The sequence below is a fragment of the Somniosus microcephalus genome, unplaced genomic scaffold (assembly GCF_052327205.1).
Source record: "Somniosus microcephalus isolate GS21.2 unplaced genomic scaffold, FLI_Smic_1.0 scaffold14, whole genome shotgun sequence".
In the NCBI taxonomy this organism is placed as follows: Eukaryota; Metazoa; Chordata; class Chondrichthyes; order Squaliformes; family Somniosidae; genus Somniosus; species Somniosus microcephalus.
The window spans coordinates 701516-718968 of NW_028225201.1; positions in this window are offsets into that span (position 1 = coordinate 701516).

Below are 17453 nucleotides of genomic sequence, written 5' to 3' on the forward strand. Positions count from 1 at the left end.
TGGGGTCAGCCTTGAATCGTTCTGGTTGAAGATATCGCTCCATTCTAACATAAAGTTAATAAATTGAAATAAATAATAGATTTGCCTTCCAAAGCTAGGCTTTATTAACTTTAAAATCTGCAGCACATCTTCCCACATCCAGTCCCAACCAAAGCTGGAAAAGAACTGAATTTAAGGTGGCCACAACACATCATGTGATCATCAACTACCAATGAGATTACAACATATATCCCAAGGCAGTTAACAAACAACCAATCACAATACTTTTACTAAACAAGGAATAATCACCACACCCTCTGACAATGCTGCGCTCCCTCGGTACTGCCCCTCCAATAGTGCGGCACTTCCTCAGTACTGCCCCTCTGACAGTGCGGCGCTCCCTCAGTACTGCCCCTCTGACAGTGTGGCACTCCCTCAGTACTACCCCTCCGACAGTGCTGCGCTCCCTCAGTACTGCCCCTCCGACAGCGCAGTGCTCCCTCAGTACTGCCCCCCCGACAGTGCAGCACTCCCTCAGTACTGCCCCTCCGACAGTGCAGCGCTCCCTCAGTACTGCCCCTCTGAAAGTGCAGTGCTCCCTCAGTACTGCCCCTCCGACAGTGCGGCGCTCCCTCAGTACTGCCCCTCCGACAGCATGCAGCCAACAGTAACCACTCTGTTCATTGGCTGCATACATCAGCAAGGGGCCCAAAATTGTAACTTGTTAGCACCCCTTAAAGCTAGCCTGCACTGCTTAACAGGTTGGTGCACTGTAGCTGGAGCAGGTGTAGGCAGTTCAGGAAGTGAATTTGACGTGTTGTGATTTGGGTAAAGCTAAGCAGAGTGTGACAGGAAGGGAGGGAGAGTTTAATGGTAATAGTGCATCACTGAATGTCAAATCAGGAAAAAATGGTAAAAAGTTAAAAGTAAACCGTTTTATCTGAATGCACAAAGCATTCGTGACAAGATAGACAAATTAATGGCAAATATAGATTCAAGTGGCTTTGATCTAATAGCCGTTACAGAGATTTGGTTGCAAGGTGGCCAAGGTTGGGAACTAAATATTCCAGGATAGTAGATGTTTCAAAAAGACAGACAAAATGGAACAGGTGGTGGGATAACCTTGATAATAAAGGATGACATAAGGACAGTAGTGAGTAATGATCTTGACTCGGAAGAGTAGGAAGTAGAATCAGTATTTTGTATCTGTCTTCACAGTAGAAGGCACAAAAAATACCAGAAATAGTGCGGAACCAAGTGTCTAATGAGAGTAAGTAATTAATATCAGTAAAGAAAAAGTGCTGGAGAAATTAATGGGACTAAAAGCCGACAAATCCCCTGGACCTGATGGCCTACATCCTCGGGTTCTAAAAGAAGTGGCTGCAGAGATAGTGGATGCATTGGTTGTGATCTTCCAAAATTCCCTAGATTCTAGAACGGTCCCAGCGAATTGGAAGGTAACAAATGTAACCCCGCTATTCAGGAAAGGATGGCTAGAGATAACAGGGAAATACAGGCAAGTTAGCCTGATATCAGGCGTTGGGAAAATGCAGGACTCCATTATTAAGAAAATGGTAATGGCATTTAGAATGATTAGGAAGAGTTTTCATGGTTTTATGAAAGGGACATCTTGTTTGACCAGTCTATTCGAGGTTTTTGAGGATGTAACTAGCAAGATAGATAAAGGGTAACCAGTGGATGTAGTATGTTTGGATTTTCAAAAGGCATTCGATAAGGTATCACACAAAAGGTTGTTACACAAGATTAGGGCTCATGGGGTTGGGGGTAATATGTTAGCATGGATAGAGGATTGGTTAAGAGAGAAAACAGAGTCGAGATAAATGGGTCATTTTCAGCCTGGCAGGATGTTACTAGTGGGGTGCTGCAAGGATCAGTGCTTGGGCCTCAGCTATTTACAATCTAGATTAATGACTTAGATGAAGGGTCTGAATGAAATGTATCTAAATTTGCTCACAATACAAAGCTGGGTGAGAATGTAAGCTGTGAGGAGGACACAAAGAGTCTGTAAAGGGATAGAGACGGGTTAAATGAGTGGGCAAGAAGGTGGCAGATGGAATATAATGTGGGGAAATCACTCTGGGAGGAAGAGTAGAAAAACAGGATATTTTTTAAATGGTGAGAAACTTTCAAATGTTGGTGTTCAGTAGGATTTGGGTGTCTTTGTACAGGAAACACAGAAAGTTAACATGCAGGTACAGCAAGCAATGAGGAAGGCAAATGGGAATTATTGCAAAGAGGCTGGAGTATAAGAGTAAGGAAGTCTTGCTCCAATTGTACAGGGCCTTGGTGAGACCACACCTGGAGTACTGGGCACAGTTTTGGTCTCCTTATCTGAGGAAGGATACACTTGCCTTGGAGGCGGTGCAACGAAGGTTCACTAGATTGATCCCTGGGAGGAGAGGGCTGTCCTATGATGAGAGATTGTGTAGATTGGGCCGATACTCTCTGGAGTTTAGAAGAATGAGAGGTGATCTCATTGAAACATACAAGACTCTGAGGCCTAGAAATTGGATAAGGCCTGTAAACGGGCGGTGTCACGGACCAGCGCTGTTTGCCTCGCCTCTTCTAAGTGGAGCAGGCAACACACAAAATTCATGCTGCCTGCTCATTAACATGATTGGAGCACTGCTCGCAGTGCTAAACATGCTGCTGATTGACTGAGTGCTCAACGGGGGCCGGGGGTGGGGTGTAATATCAGGTGCAGTCTACTGGCCAGTAATGTTTGGTCGAGGCTCAGTCCACTACTTAAAAGGGAGGTGCTTTGGAACAAAGCACCTCATTGTTAGTCTGGAGACACAATGGACAACGAGAATGAGCTAGAAGATTTTCAAATGCTGCGCCGGAGGCCTTGATCCCGGGGGCCCAACAAAGGCAAGCTGTCTCACCCTCAGGGAGGCAAGAAGCCATCCATAGTCATGTGCAGAAGGTTCTGGGAAGAGATTGCACAATCGGTCACGGCCACCAGTGTTGTCCCAAGGACCTGGATCCAGTGCTGCAAAAAGTTAAGTGACCTCACACGGCTAGTCAAGGTGACTGAAGGCTTCAACAAATGCCTTATCCCACCATCTGCACCACAAGCTTCACACACTGCTCAACTCACACCTCACAATTAAAGCTTCACTTCACCCTCACACACTGCTCAATGAACCTCACCCCATTACTCATCTACCAACAATCTCTAGCCAGTGTAAGATCCGCAAAATTGATATTGTCAGATAGGGGTCCCTTGGTAGAAGAGGCCTTTACTTTTAAAGACTGTTTTTAAAAGAAGGCCAGGAAAAAGGGCACACAAAATGGCCGCCAGACCCCGTGACCAGCTTTTGGACACTTTTAAAATGGTTCCTGCAGCCCCCAGACAGCCTTTGTGGATTCAGCCCACAGTAAGTTCTGGAAGGCCGTTTCGGAGAAAATGAAACCAGACAGAACCCTATACATATGGATTGGATGCAGATCCAGTCAGATCGGCCTGTAGATAAAGGCCATCTAAATGTTTACCCAGACAAAGGGAAACAATTTTATATTCATAGGGGGAGCATCAAAGACCCATTAAAGACATCAAGAAGACATTCAAAACAATACAAGGCCATTCCAGACCAGAGATGGCCATCACCGGCCATCCCGAAAGCAGTTTAAATATAATAACTACCCCGTTGTGATACCAGCCCGACAAAAATTAAACAAAGACTAACCTTGATCTAGGCGGGAGATAAGGCCTCGATTGAGAAGTATAATTGGGGATCCCGGAGAAAAGATAGTGTGCTACGAATTGAGCATCAGGTTGGAGCGTTGTTTGAAGAATTGAGCGCCCAGATAGCCGAGGACACTGGGGAGATCCATGAGGAAGCTTGTAGATGCTTCTGAAAGACAAGCACGCTAAAACCTCGTAGCCAGAGAGAGAATTCGGTAGCGGGAATGCCTCGGCCATTCCCGAGTCCAGAAGGTGGTTCGGGTTTGCGTTCGGCCTCCGGGGTACTCGTCGGGAGATCATCGACCAAAAACCCCGGGGCCACTGCAAAATGAGGAGAAAGTAGAGGAGAAGAAAAGAGGACGAAACGCCCCACCACATCGTGGGCTGGAGCACAGAAGAAAACGAGCTGTGAATGGGGCGAGGGTCTACTCGTCTTGCTGAAGTAGAGGAGCCATCAGCCTGAGCAGCCCGCTGCTCCTACAGCCCAACGACCACGTGGAGACAGGACGCCTGAGAGGATCAAAACGCAGACCTTTCAAAATCTTGCAGTTCCTAACTGGATTGGTGAGCATGTTTCTGGCCCCTCATAATTCGATCTAGATAGGTTTAGGGGGTGGGTATTTCAGGGGATAATTAATTATGAGTTGTTGTCCCTCGATGTTCCGTGTGTTTCCCCATTTCATGATGACTTTTGTGAAGTATAATATGCCTGTATTTATCTCAGTTAGCAATGTATTATGAATTTCTTTTTCCCTCCCATGTACCTTTTTTTGACTTGCATTTGATTTGTTTTTCTCTATGCAATAAAATTTCATTTTGTTTCCATTAAACCTGGCCTATAGAGTATTCTCTACATTGTAGTTCCTGCCTCAACATCCAGTGTCTAGAACCTAAGGGGCGAGTGGGTCGAACCACTCAAGGTTTTACTGTGTAAGAGGGAGAGGCCTCGAGAGAGAGAAACCTCTGCGATCTAAAACCCCTTACACCAGCACCACTCACACCTCACAATTAGTGCTTCACTTCACCCTCACACTCTTACCACTGCTGCAACACTCACACCCACATCTCACACCTTGCACAAACTGACAACTATTCAACCATGGCAGGCACATCACCCAAAGACATTGCACCACACTCACTGACACACTTCCCTTTCTCTTGCAGGCCAAGGAGGCACATAACAAGAGAGAAAAGCAGCAGACGGGAGGAGGCCAAGCCACAATTGAGAACCTGACAGACCTCGAGGAGCCGTCCTTGAATTGATTGGAGGGGCAGTGACAGAGTCCGCGGCCAGCAGCGAAGCTGAAACCGTTGCTGATGATGACGGTATGCTCATCCCTACTCCTTCTTCTCACATCCCACTTCCCCCTCAATCTCTTCTCACTTACAAGCTGCTGATGGTGTATGCATGGATGTCTTGCTTTCCCCCCTCCCCTCACCACAACCCGACCCTTGGGCCTTCCTGCTTTCAAGTCCCTTTCAGAAGTGCCACCAGCCCAGCCTGTCCCTCATCATCAGCAAACTGACGGAGGAGCGATACCGTCACTGCATTTGACGCTCGCAGACACCAGCTCAGAAAATGGCACTGCACGCACTTTAGTAGGTAGTTCTTCTTCTTCTTAGGCAGTCCCTCGGAACCGAGGATGACTTGCTTCCACCTTAAAAATGAGTTTGCAGGTGACTGATGAGTCCAGTGCGGGACCTACAGTCTCTGTCACAGGTGGGGCAGACGGTGGTTGAAGGGGCGGGTGGGTGGGGTGCTTGGGTTGATGTGCGCTCCTTCCGCTTCCTGCGCTTGCTCTCAGCGAAGAGACTCGAGGTGTTCGGCGCCTTCCCGGATGCTTCTCCTCCACTTTGTGCGGTCTTGGGCCTGGGATTCCCAGGTGTCGGTGGGGATGTTGCACTTTTTCAAGGAGGCTTTGAGGGTGTCCGTGAAACGTTTCCTCTGCCCACCTGGGGCTCTCTTGCCGTGTCGGAGCTCCGAGTAGAGCGCTTGTTTTGGGTAGTATAGAGGCATGATCAGCACGTGGTGAGTCACTGGGCACGAGTGGGCTGCAGCCAGGCCAGGGGGAAAGGCTAGCTCGGTTGCCAGTTCCCCGGAGGGCGACTTCGCGCATGAGTTCTGATGATGACCTTGATGGACAGGCCTTTAGAAGAAGGGTGATGGGCGTGCACATGGAAATGCTTGGTGCAACGGCAGGCCTGCCAGAGAGCCTCTTGTCAGTGTCAAGGAGCATGGAGGAGTCCGGCTCCAACATCGCACGGGGCTTTGTGTGGAGCTTGGAGCCCATGATTTCCAGGATGGATAACTTCAGGAGAGACCTTGTGGATCCACGGGTGATGCTGGGTGTGATGGGCGATCTCGCAGCTTCCATTGCAGCACAGGCAGAAGTGACCCAGTGTCTCAGTGCTGCAGTGGAAGTGCAGACTGCTCTCCTGCAAGCTCAGCTTGCTGCCACACAAGCTCAGAGTCGCTGGGTTTACGAGTGTTGAAAGGGGCTTGCAGGGTGTCACAGAAGGTCAGCAATCTGCCCTCCAACAGGAGGCTTTGAGGGTGTCCTTGAAGCATTTCCTCTGCCCACCTGGGGCTCTCTTGCTGTGCCAAAGCTCCGAGTAGTGCGCTGGTTTCTGAGGCATACAGCAGGACGGGTATCACTGCTGCTCTGTAGACCATGAGCTTAGTGCCGGGTTTGAGGCCCTGGTCTTCAAACACTCTCTTCCTCAGGCGACCGAAGGCTGCACTGGCACACTGAAGGCGGTGTTTGACTTCGTCATCGACGTCTGCCCTTGTTGACAGTAGGCTCCCGAGGTATGGAAAATGGTCCACGTTGTCCAAGGCCTTGTCATGGATTTTGATAATCGGGGGGCAGTACTGTGTGGCGGGGGCAGGTTGGTAGAGGACCTTTGTCTTACGGATGTTTAGTGTAAGGCCCATGCTCTCGTACACTTTGGTGACGGTGCTGACGATGGTTTGGAGTTCGACCTCCGAGTGAGCGCAGATGCAAGCATCGTCTGCATACTGTAATTCGACGACAGATGATGGGACGACCTTGGATCTGGACTGGAGGCGACGGAGGTTGAACAGTTTCCCGTTTGTTCTGTAAATTAGCTCCACTCCAGCGGGCAGCTTACTGAGGGTGAGATGGAGCATTGCAGCAAGGAAGATCGAGAAGAGCGTTGGTGCGATGACACAACCTTGCTTGACCCCGGTCCGTACGTGAATTGGGTCTGTGGTGGAACCGTTGGTGTGGTGGAACGAGTCTGCAAAGGGATATAGATAGGTTAAGTGAGTGGACAAAAATTTGGCAGATGGAGTATAATGTGGGAAAATGTGAGGTTATTTAAATGGAGAGAGACTACAGAATGCTGGGGTACAGAGGGATCTGGGGGTCCTCGTACATGAAACACAAAAAGTTAGCATGCAGGTACAGCAAGTAATTAGGAAGGCAAATGGAGTGTTGGCCTTTATTGCAAGGGGAATGGAGTATGAAAGCAGGGAAGGTCTGCTACAACTGTACAGGGCGTTGGTGAGACCACACCTGGAGTACTGCGTACAGTTTTGGTCTCCTTATTTAAGGAAGGATATACTTGCATTGGAGGCAGTTCAGAGAAGGTTCACGAGGTTGATTCCTGAGATGAAGGGCTTGTCTTATGAAGAAAGGTTGAGCAGGTTGGGCCTCATTGGATTTAGAAGAATGAGAGGGGATCTTATTGAAACATATAGGGGTAAAAGTTGGGTAGCGCCGCCTTTGGGCACTAATTTTAGCGCCTCCAAAAAGTTAGCGCGTCCGTGGCTGATTTTCCCAGGTAGCGCCCCGAGAGGGAGAATGGGCGCAACTGGAAGCGCCCCGCATCCCTCTTGGGGCGCCGTGAGCCAATATCGCAGCGCGACATGGCGCAGTGACACGTCGCACCGCGGTACTGCAGGCCTTCCTCCAGGTGGAGCAGTAGAAGCAGGCAGGTAGTGCAGGGGACCCCTGTGGCCATCCCCCTCTCAAACAGATATACCAATTTGGATACTGTTGAGGGGGATGACTTACCAGGGGAAGGCAGCAGCAGCCAACTTCCTGGCACCAGGGGTGCTCTTGCTGCTCAGGAAGGGAGGAAAAAGAGTGGGAGAGCAATAGTGGTAGGGGATTCTATCGTAAGGGGAACAGATAGGCATTTCTGTGGCCATAGACGTGACTCCAGGATGGCTTGTTGCCTCCCTGGTGCCAGGGTCAAGGATGTCACTGAACGGCTGCAGGGCATTCTGAAGGGGGAGGGTGAACAGTCAGAGGTCGTGGTTCACATTGGGACCAATGACATGGGTAGGAAGAGGGATGAGGTCCTGCAGCAAGAATTTAGGGAGCTAGGTAGCAGATTAAAGAGCAGGACCTCAAAGGTTGTAATCTCTGGATTACTCCCGGTGCCACATGCTAGTGAGTATCGGAATAGGAGGATAGAGCAGATGAATGCGTGGCTAAAGAGTTGGTGCAGGAGGGAGGGCTTTAGTTTCCTGGATCACTGGGTCTGCTTCTGGGGAAGGTGGGACTTGTGCAAGTCGGACGGGTTGCACCTGAACCGGAACGGGACAAATATCCTTGCGGGGAGGTTTGCTAGCACTGTTCGGGGGGGTTTAGACTAACTTGGCAGGGGGATGGGATACAGAGTGGAGCTATAATAGGGGGTGATGTACAGCCAAATATAGAGGAAAAAACAAGTCAGCTTGGAAGGCAGAGCAAATATGTAACGGCACAAGGGAGTAGGGCAAGGCTGGATGGCATTTATTTTAATGCAAGGAGTCTTGCGAATAAGGTGGATGAACTGAAGGTGTTGATGAACACATGGGAGTATGATATTGTTGCTATCACGGAGACATGGTTGAGGGAGGGGCAAGACTGGCAGCTCAATATTCTGGGGTATAGAATCTTCAGGCGAGACGGGGGGGTAAAAGGGGAGGGGGTGTCGCAGTATTAATTAAGGAGTCAATTACTGCTGTAAGGAGGGATGATATATTAACAGGTTCCTCTAATGAGGCCATATGGGTGGAACTTAAAAACAAAAAGGGGGCAAGCACTTTGCTGGGAGTGTACTACAGGACCCCAAACAGTCAGGGGGAGATAGAGGAACAGATATGTAGGCAAATCTCAGAGAACTGTGCAAAAAATAGGGTAATAATAGTGGGGGATTTCAACTTTCCCAATATTAACTGGGATAGTCAAAGTGTGAAAGACTTAGAGGGTGCAGAATTCTTAAAGTGCATCCAGGAGAGCTTTTTGAGCCAGCATGTAGAAAGTCCTACAAGAGAGGGGGCAGTACTGGACCTAATTCTAGGGAATGTGGCCGGGCAAGTGGTAGAAGTGTTAGTAGGTGAGCACTTTGGTGACAGTTGTAATGTTATCTTATATTTTAGTATTAAGAGGCTTACAAGTAGATATTGTTGAGTACTCGTTATTAGGTCTTGAGTCAGTGCCAGCGCTTGCAGTACTGCCGCATGGCCAAGATGGCTTCCTATTTATACGACTGCCATCAAGCAGCTCTCTTTACTACAGCTGCCGTCAAGCAGCTGTCTTTACTACAGCTACAGTTATCTGTACAACAGTGACCATAATTCGGTGAGATTTAAGGTAGTCATGGGAAAGGACAGAGATGGGCAGGAAATAAAGGTTCTAAATTGGGGGAAGGCCGATTTTAATATGATAAGGCAGGATCTGGCCAAAGTGGACTGGGATCAGCTACTTGTAGGAAAATCCACATCGGAGCAATGGGAGTCTTTCAGAAAGGAAATTGAGAGAGTACAATGGCAACATGTTCCCGTAAAGGTCAAGGGTGGGACCAACAAGCCCAGGGAACCCTGGATGTCAAGGGATATACGAGAATGGATTAGGAAAAAAAGGAGGGTTTTTGGCAGATACAAAGGACTAAAGACAGAGGAAGCACTAGAGGAGTATAAAAAGTGCAGGTATAAAAAGTATATAAAAGTATATAAAAAGTACTTAAAAAAGAAATTAGGAGAGCGAGGAGGGGCCATGAAATAACACTGGCGAGCAAAATAAAGGAAAATCCTAAGATGTTTTATAAGTATATTAAGGGCAAGAAGATAACTAGGGTAAGAGTAGGGCCCATTAGGGACCAAAGTGGCAAACTGTGTGTAGAGCCAAAGGATGTAGGTGGGGTTTTAAATGAATTTTTTGCATCTGTGTTCACTATGGAGAAGGACGATGTAGACATAAAAATCGGGCAGGGGGACTGTGATATACTTGAACATATTAGCATCGAGAGGGAGGAGGTACTAGCGGTTTTAGCAGGTTTAAAAGTGGATAAATCCCCAGGCCCGGACGAGATGTATCCCAGGCTGCTGTGTGAGACAAAGGAGGAGATTGCAGGGGCTCTGACACAAATTTTCAGAACCACTCTGGCCACAGGGGATGTGCCAGAGGACTGGAGAACAGCTAACGTAGCACCATTATTCAAGAAGGGTAGTAGGGATAAACCAGGGAATTACAGGTCAGTGAGCCTAACATCAGTGGTAGGGAAATTATTGGAAAAAATTCTGAGGGACAGAATTAGTCTCCACTTGGAGAGGCAAGGATTAATCAGGGATAGTCAGCATGGCTTTGTCAAGGGAAGATCATGTCTGACTAATTTGATTGAATTTTTCGAGGGGGTGACTAGGTGTGTGGATGAGGGTAGTGCAGTGGATGTGGTATACATGGATTTCAGTAAGGCTTTCGTTAAAGTCCCGCATAGGAGACTGGTCAAGAAGGTAAGAGCCCATGGGATCCAGGGTGCCTTGGCACATTGGATCCAAAACTGGCTTAGTGGCAGAAGGCAGAGGGTGATGGTCGACGGTTGTTTTTGTGACTGGAAGCCTGTGTCCAGTGGGGTACCACAGGGATCGGTGCTGGGTCCCTTGCTGTTTGTGGTCTATATTAATGACTTGGATGTGAATGTGAAAGGTATGATCAGTAAGTTCGCAGATGACACGTAAATTGGTGGGGTGGTAAATAGCGAGGAGGGTAGCCTCAGTCTGCAGGACGATATAGATGGGTTGGTCAGATGGGCGGAACAGTGGCAAATGGAATTTAACCCTGAAAAGTGTGAGGTGATGCATTTTGGAGGGACTAACAAGGCAAGGGAATACACAATGAATGGTAAGACCCTAGGAAAGACAGAGGATCAGAGGGACCTTGGTGTGCATGTGCATAGATCCCTGAAGGCAGCAGAACAGGTGGATAAGGTGGTTAAAATGCATATGGGATACTTGCCTTCATTAGCCGAGGCATAGAATATAAGAGCAGGGGGGTTATGATGGAGCTGTACAAAACGCTGGTAAGGCCACAGCTGGAGTACTGTGTGCAGTTCTGGTCGCCACACTATAGGGAGGATATGATTGCTTTGGAGAGGGTGCAGAGGAGATTCACCAGGATGTTACCTGGGCTGGAGCGCTTCAGCTATGAAGAAAGGCTGGACAGGCTGGGGTTGTTTTCCTTGGAGCAGAGAAGGCTGAGGGGGGACCTGATTGAGGTGTACTAAATTATGAGGGGCATAGATAGGGTGGATAGAAAGGAACCTTTCCCCTTAGTAGAGGGGTCAATAACCAGGGGGCCTAGTTTCAAGGTAAGGGGCAGGAGGTTTAGAGGGGATTTGAGGAAAAACTTTTTCACCCAGAGGGTGGTTGGAGTCTGGAACTCACTGCCTGAAAGGGTGGTAGAGGCAGGAACCCTCACAACATTCAAGAAGCATTTGGGTGAGCACTTGAAACGCCATAGCATACAAGGCTACGGACCAAGTGCTGGAAAATGGGGTTAGATTAGACAGGGCTTGATGGCCGGCGCAGACACGATGGGCCGAAGGGCCTCTTTCTGTGCTGTATGACTCTAAAGGGAAGGGGCCTAGCGCAGCGAGACCCGGGGCCCAGCTGGACCACCAGGGATCGGGAGTGCCGGCAAACAAGCCCGGCACTCCTGCGGGGGGCTTCACGGGGGGCCAGGGACCGCAACGGGGGCAGGTGCTGGCAGGCGGCCAACAACCAATATAGCCGCCCGGCACCTCCCCTTTAACTAACGCCGCCCCGGCTGCAGGTCGGCCCCCCTGACCCTGGCGGACATAGCGTCCGGTCTCAGGCTCCTGCCGCTCGGGCCTGCTCCGCTCTCGCTGTGCTCGCTCCAGCTCCGCTCGGGCCTGCTCCGCTCTCGCTGTGCTCGCTCCAGCTCCGCTCGGGCCTGCTCCGCTCTCGCTTTTCGCCCTCCAGCTCCGCTCGGGCCTGCTCCGCTCTCGTTGTGCTCCCTCCAGCTCTGCTCGGGCCTGCTCCGCTCTCGCTGTGCTCCCTCCAGCTCCGCTCGGGCCTACTCCACTCTTGCTGTACACTCTCCAGCTCTGCTCGGGCCTGCTCCGCTCTCGCTGTGCTCGCTCCAGCTCCGCTCGGGCCTGCTCCCCTCTCGCTGTGCTCGCTCCAGCTCCGCTCGGGCCTGCTCTGCTCTCGCTGTGCTCCCTCCAGCTCCGCTCGGGCCTGCTCCGCTCTCGCTGTGCTCCCTCCAGCTCCGCTCGGGCCTGCCCCCCTCTCGCTGTGCTCGCTCCAGTTCCGCTCGGGCCTGCTCCGCTCTCGCTGTGCTCGCTCCAGCTCCGCTCGGGCCTGCTCCGCTCTCGCTGTGCACCCTCCAGCTCCGCTCGGGCCTGCTCCGCTCTCGCTGTGCTCGCTCCAGCTCCGCTCGGGCCTTCTCCGCTCTCGCTGAGCTCGCTCCAGCTCCGCTCGGGCCTGCTCCGCTCTCGCTGAGCTCGCTCCAGCTCCGCTCGGGCCTGCTCCGCTCTCGCTGTGCTCCCTCCAGCTCCGCTCGGGCCTGCTCCACTCTCACTGTGCTCGCTCCAGCTCCGCTCGGGCCTGCTCCGCTCTCGCTGTGCTCCCTCCAGCTCCGCTCGGGCCTGCTCCGCTCTCGCTGTGCTCGCTCCAGCTCCGCTCGGGCCTGCTCTGCTCTCGCTGTGCTCGCTCCAGCTCCGCTCGGGCCTGCTCCGCTCTCGCTGTGCTCGCTCCAGCTCCGCTCGGGCCTGCTCTGCTCTCGCTGTGCTCGCTCCAGCTCCGCTCGGGCCTGCTCCGCTCTCGCTGTGCACCCTCCAGCTCCGCTCTCGCTGTGCTCCCTCCAGCTCCGCTCGGGCCTGCTCTGCTCTCGCTGTGCTCGCTCCAGCTCCGCTCTGCCCGGACTCAGCTACCAAATGAGCCATGGCTGACACAATTTCATTTGCCCATTATTTGCCCATTCTGCAGGTTTATTAATGTCCTCCTGTAATTTATGGGCAGGACTGTGGTGAGTGATTTCCTTTGCTGTGATAACAATTCACTGAACTGCTCCCACCGACATGCTTTTGACTTGTCCTCACAGCTTTTGGTTTGGCGATGGCTTTGTGACTGTAGACCTCATCTGCCCCAGTCACTTGAGTTGGACAGAGCTCCCTAGCATTCTTAGACAGTATCTCCATAGATGGGACAATTTTGCATGCTATGTCAAACGTTAGGTTCGGAGTGTTCAGTAACTTGGACTGTGTGCGCTCATCCACCAGTCCACACACAAACTTATCTCACAACGCACGATCCAACAATGTGTCGAAGTTACAATGCAGACAGGCTTTTAAGAGCTACAATGTACTCACTGATGGTTTCACTTTGTTTTTGTTTACTTTCTTGACTACTTACTTGATCTAGATTACATAGAAACATAAAAGATAGGAGCAGGAGTAGGCCATTCGGCCCCTCGAGCCTGCTCCGCCATTCAATGTTGTAGTAACCTGGGAGGTTATGAGTAACCTGATCCACCAGGTGGTGCTGTGGCAATTGCTCTCCTGAGTTAAGTCTGATCTGTACTGGTTGTACTCTTTGTTTTTGCTGCCTCATGGCAGAAGCTTTTATGTGCAAGTGTTGATTAAACCATGTTACGGAGTTAACCGGTGTCCGTCTCCATCTATGGCCACCTCAAGATACCACATATGGCGACGAGAATAAAGGACGGAAAAGTTTTGGTGGATCAGTCATAGTTAGGGAGTATTCGGAAGAGGTGCTCGGGTTGGTTAGCAAACTAGTCGGAAAAGCACGAGGCTAGGCCGCGGGAGTCGAAACGGAGTTTGATTTTTTGGCTGAAGTGACCGGACTCCAAGGATGGCAGGAACGGTAGGCTCCGTGGCACTTTTTGACAGCAAGTCACAGTCTTGGGAGGAGTATTGTGAAATACTGAGCCATTTCTTTATGGCAAACGAGGTGGACAGTGCTGAAAAGAAAAGGGCCATTTTACTGAGTTGTGTGGGAGCGCAAACTTATACACGGATGAGGAATCTGCTGAGCCCGGAGCGGCCAGGAGAAAAATCTTTTGACGTGTTGGTGAGTCTACTAAAGAATCATTTCAATCTGAAACCTAGTGAAATAGTACAGAGATGGAAATTCAATTCAAGGATTAGGAGGCCGGAAGAAAGCGTTACCGAGTATGTGGAGGAGCTTCGGAAGCTCGCACAGGACTGTAATTTTGGAAATGCGCTCACAGTCATGTTAAGGGACAGACTAGTATGCGGAGTTAACGACGACAGTATACAGCAAAGGTTGCTGTCAGAAGAAGGATTAACGTTTGAGACGGCACTTAAAAAAGCACAAGCCATGGAGACGGCTAACAAGGACATTAAGGACTTAAACAGTATGTAAGAAGTCACACAACACCAGGTTATAGTCCAACAGCTTTATTTGAAATCACAAGCTTTCGGAGCGCTGCTCCTTCGTCAGGTGACAGAAAAAAGGGTATCAGGACTGCCAAAAGGAAACAGAAACTGCGGATAGAGGGTCATTTCCACAACAACTCGGACCCCCGGCGTATGTGGCAAGGCATCCAGTCCATCACTGACTACAAGAGCAAGAACACCAGACCCCCGGTTAGCGATGCCTCCCTTCCGGAGGAGCTTAACAACTTCTACGCTCGCTTCGACAGGGACAACAGGGAGCCGGCTACCAAAGCCTTGCCACCCTCGGAAGACCAGGTGCTCACTCTGTCGACCTCCGACGTAAGGGGTGTTCTATGCGGAGTGAACACACGAAAAGCTGCTGGACCGGATAGCATCCCTGGACGCGTACTCAAGGAATGTGCTGATCAGCTGGCTGATGTCTTCACCGCCATCTTCAATCTGTCATTGGCCCAGGCAGTAGTCCCTACATGCTTCAAAACCGCTACCATTATTCCTGTGCCAAAACAAATGGCTGTGACGTGCCTGAACGACTATCGACCTGTCGCACTCACACCCATCATAATGAAGTGTTTCGAGAGACTGGTCCTGTAATGATATCAGCAAATAGAGATGGTATTTGCCTGTTTGATTATGATGCCTTATCAGCATGTTTGCATGTATTGATTGCTTGTGCCTGGCCAGCAGAGGGCATGTGACCGAGAGAAGCAAGGCAGTTAGTTTAGTTTCAGTTTCATTCTAGATGCATCACAAGCATCGTGTCTCCTGTAAAGCTGTATAAAGAGTTGAACAGACTTTAGATTAAAACTCATTCTCTTTCATAAATGTCTCGTCATTGAACCCACAAAGAAATCAATACAGGTCCTGGCTCACATCAAAGCCATGTCCCCGCCTCTCATGACCAACACCAGTTTGCCTATCGTGCAAACAGATCAACAGAGGATGCAATCACAACTGCTCTACACTCTGCACTGACTCACTTAGATGGTAAAGAGACCTACATCAGAATGCTGTTCATAGACTACAGCTCAGCATTCAACACTATCGTCCCCAACAAGCTGGCCACCAAACTCCACACTCTTGGCCTGAACACTTCCCTCTGCAACTGGACCCTGGACTTCCTAACAAACAGACCCCAGTCTGTCAAATTAGGTAACCACACCTCCCCCCCTGACCCTGAACATGGGGGCCCCACAAGGATGTGTGCTGAGCCCCCTCCTCTACTCCCTCTTCACCCACGACTGTGTGGCTGTTCATGGTTCCAGCACCATCATCAAGTTTGCGGATGATACCACAGTAGTAGGCCAGATCACCAACAACGATGAGTCAGCCTACAGGGAGGAGGTCCAGCATCTCGTGAAGTGGTGCGCCGATAACAACCTGGCCCTTAACATCAAGAAAACCAAAGAAATCATTGTGGGCTTCAGGAAGTCTAAAGGCGGAAGTCACACCCCCATCCACATCAATGGGGCTGCGGTGGAAAGGGTGGACAGCTTTAACTTCCTCGGAGTCCACATCACGGAAGACCTCTCCTGGTCCCTCAACACCTCCTCTCTGGTGAAGAAGGCCCAGCAGCGCCTATATTTCCTAAGGAGGCTGAAGGGATATAACCTGTCACCCCTGATCCTCTCTAACTTTTACCGCTGCACAATAGAGAGCATCCTGACGAACTGTATCACAGTATGGTATGGCAGCTGTAGCTACTATGACCGGAAAGCCCTGCAGCGGGTAGTCAAAACTGCCCAACGCATTACCGGCACCCGGCTACCAACCATAGAGCACATATACCAGAAACGCTGTTTACGGAGGTCATGGTCGATCATCAAAGACCCTACCCACCCCAGCCACAGTCTGTTCACCCTCCTGCCATCTGGGAGACGCTACAGATGCATTCACACCCGTACGACCAGATTTAGGAACAGCTTCTTTCCCAGGGCTGTCATCCTACTGAACTCCACAAATAAACTCTAAAGCCTGCACGTCTGCCAATGCACTTTATTATGGTTATGTTTATAGAGTCATAGAGTCATAGAGTAATACAGCACGGATAGAGGCCCTTCGGCCCATCGTGTCCGCGCCGGCCATCAAGCCCTGTCTAATCTAATCCCATATTCCAGCATTTGGCCCGTAGCCTTGTATGCTATGGCATTTCAAGTGCACATCCAAATGCTTCTTAAATGTTGTGAGGGTTTCTGCCTCCACAACCCTTTCAGGCAGTGAGTTCCAGACTCCAACCACCCTCTGGGTGAAAAAGTTCTTTCTCAAATCCCCTCTAAACCTCCCGCCCTTTACCTTGAATCTATGCCCCCTAGTTATCGACCCCTCTACTAAGGGAAAAAGCTCCTCAGCATCCATCCTATCTATGCCCCTCATAATTTTGTACACCTCAATCATGTCCCCCCTCAGCCTCCTCAGCTCCAAGGAAAACAAACCCAACCTGCCCAGTCTCTCTTCATAGCTGAAGCGCTCCAGCCCTGGTAACATCCTGGTGAACCTCCTCTGCACCCTCTCTAACGCGATCACATCCTTCCTGTAGTGTGGCGACCAGAACTGCACACAATATTCCAGCTGTGGCCTAACCAGTGTTTTATACAGCTCCATCATAACCTCCTTGCTCTTATATTCAATGCCTCGGCTAATGAAGGCAAGTATCCCATATGCCTTTTTTACCACCTTATCCACCTGTTCCGCCGCCTTCAGGGATCTGTGTACTTGCACACCCAGATCCCTCTGACCCTCCGTCTTGCCTAGGGTCTTTCCATTCATTGTGTATTCCTTTGCCTTGTTAGTCCCCCCAAAGTGCATCACCTCGCACTTTTCCGGGTTAAATTCCATTTGCCACTGTTCCGCCCATCTGACCAACCCATCTATATCGTCCTGCAGACTGAGGCTACCCTCCTCGCTATTTACCACCCTACCAATTTTTGTATCATCCGCGAACTTACTGATCATACCCTTTACATTCATATCCAAGTCATTAATGTAGACCACAAACAGCAAGGGACCCAGCACCGATCCCTGTGGTACCCCACTGGCCACAGGCTTCCAGTCACAAAAACAACCTTCGACC